The sequence below is a fragment of the Bombus pyrosoma genome, unplaced genomic scaffold (genome assembly GCF_014825855.1).
Source record: "Bombus pyrosoma isolate SC7728 unplaced genomic scaffold, ASM1482585v1 HiC_scaffold_4711, whole genome shotgun sequence".
NCBI classification, from domain to species: Eukaryota; Metazoa; Arthropoda; class Insecta; order Hymenoptera; family Apidae; genus Bombus; species Bombus pyrosoma.
Genome location: NW_025219970.1, coordinates 26940 through 28546, shown reverse-complemented (window position 1 = coordinate 28546; position 1607 = coordinate 26940). Strand labels below are relative to the sequence as shown.

Below are 1607 nucleotides of genomic sequence, written 5' to 3'. Positions count from 1 at the left end.
AATAATCGGATATACTATTAAGTAATTAATTAATGTTTTTATATTAATATATAGCAAATTATGCAAATCATTTAATTGTTATTAGAAAACAATCTATTGCGAAGTTGTTATATTTTTGTATATTGAAATGAGAAAATATTAATATAATATAATATAATATAATATAATGAGAAAAATTTTTATAGTAATTAGATTTTAACGCAATTTCAATTTGTATTGTTATTAATATTTCAAGTTTGAACAGAGTTTTATATTTCATTAGTTTATACTTCTTTAACAATGAACGATATATTTTTAAGAACAAATTATAATATTTCATATGTTTTGTTTCAGTTTTTCATAATTTCTATTTTTTCCTGTGCTTCGGAAAGGACGCAGTGATGCTTCAGAACTAAGCATGTAAGAATCTTTGCATATTGTATTCCAATTAATTTCATTCCTTGTATTTTGCTTTAATTATTCAAAATAACAAAAACAAGTCTGATTTTATACTTTAGTATCAGAGTTTCAGTTGTTACAGTAATTAGAGTTCACTAACAATTTAACTTTTTTATTGTTATTAAAGTTTAAGGTTTTCATAGAATTCCATATTACGTTATTTAACATTTTTTTGCTGAATCATTACTTAAGTTTCAAAATAAATTATTTACGCATGTATTATTTATATATCTATAAAAAGACATATGTTCTGTTGAAGGTTTATCACTCCTTCTTCTTCCTCCTGCTTCCTGTAAAGGATCTAGTGGTGCTTCAAAAGCCAAGAATGTAAGTAATATGTAAATTATTTAATTCCTATTGCTATGTATTTCAATTTGCTACTCCTAATTTGAATATTGTCATTAAAATTTTAATAGAGATTAATAGACATTAATCTTCCACTGCTTTAAATTTTCCAATTAATTAACGTCATATTTAAGAGCAAATTATAATATTCCATACATTGTTTCAGTGTTTTCCATGATGAGATTGCATGACTCCTCCTTGATAACGGTCTTCACGACGACTTTTCCTGGGCTACCATAGCATCGATGACTACGTTCCTTGCATCTTATCACATGAATCGCATGCATTTTTGTCCTTCTGGTCACTCAATCATGTCGTAGGACGAAAGGTCCGAATCGACACGGGTGATTGGTTGTATTACATAGAATTTTTTGCGAGTTCAGTGACCGCGGGTATTTATTATACTCGTAAGTAGTAACATTTTCTTTTTCTATGTATTATTTATTAGCTCAGGATAGATCTTCTTGCATATCGAGTTTCTGTTTATGTTATTTACATGATAACGAACTATTTTATATTGACAATATTAATAATACTACTAACTGATAAAAATGATATTATATTAACAATTAATTTGAATATTTGTTATTGAAGACATGTATGTTCACTATAATCATTTTTAAAATTGGAGTGTATTAAAAATGTATATCTACAGAGAGTTGCAATGATTTAATTAAATATTTCGTAGTGATGAAGTCGGATGCCCTCCGACTTCGTTGCATTAAAAATTGCAATTATTACATATTTAATAATAACGATAATAAATCATTTTTTATTTCACCTTCTTTTCTCTGATGGCACTATCACGATGGATTTAATTGTTT

General features: G+C 26.3%; 1 long non-coding RNA gene across 1 annotated transcript; it reads left to right on the top strand.

Moving 5' to 3' along the window:
- The first annotated feature begins 230 nt into the window (after positions 1 to 230).
- On the top strand, positions 231 to 1343 carry LOC122577460. Its single transcript, XR_006320315.1, has 3 exons — positions 231 to 399; positions 698 to 765; positions 950 to 1343. It is a non-coding gene; the product is annotated as an uncharacterized LOC122577460 (long non-coding RNA).
- Positions 1344 to 1607: the final 264 nt, after the last annotated feature.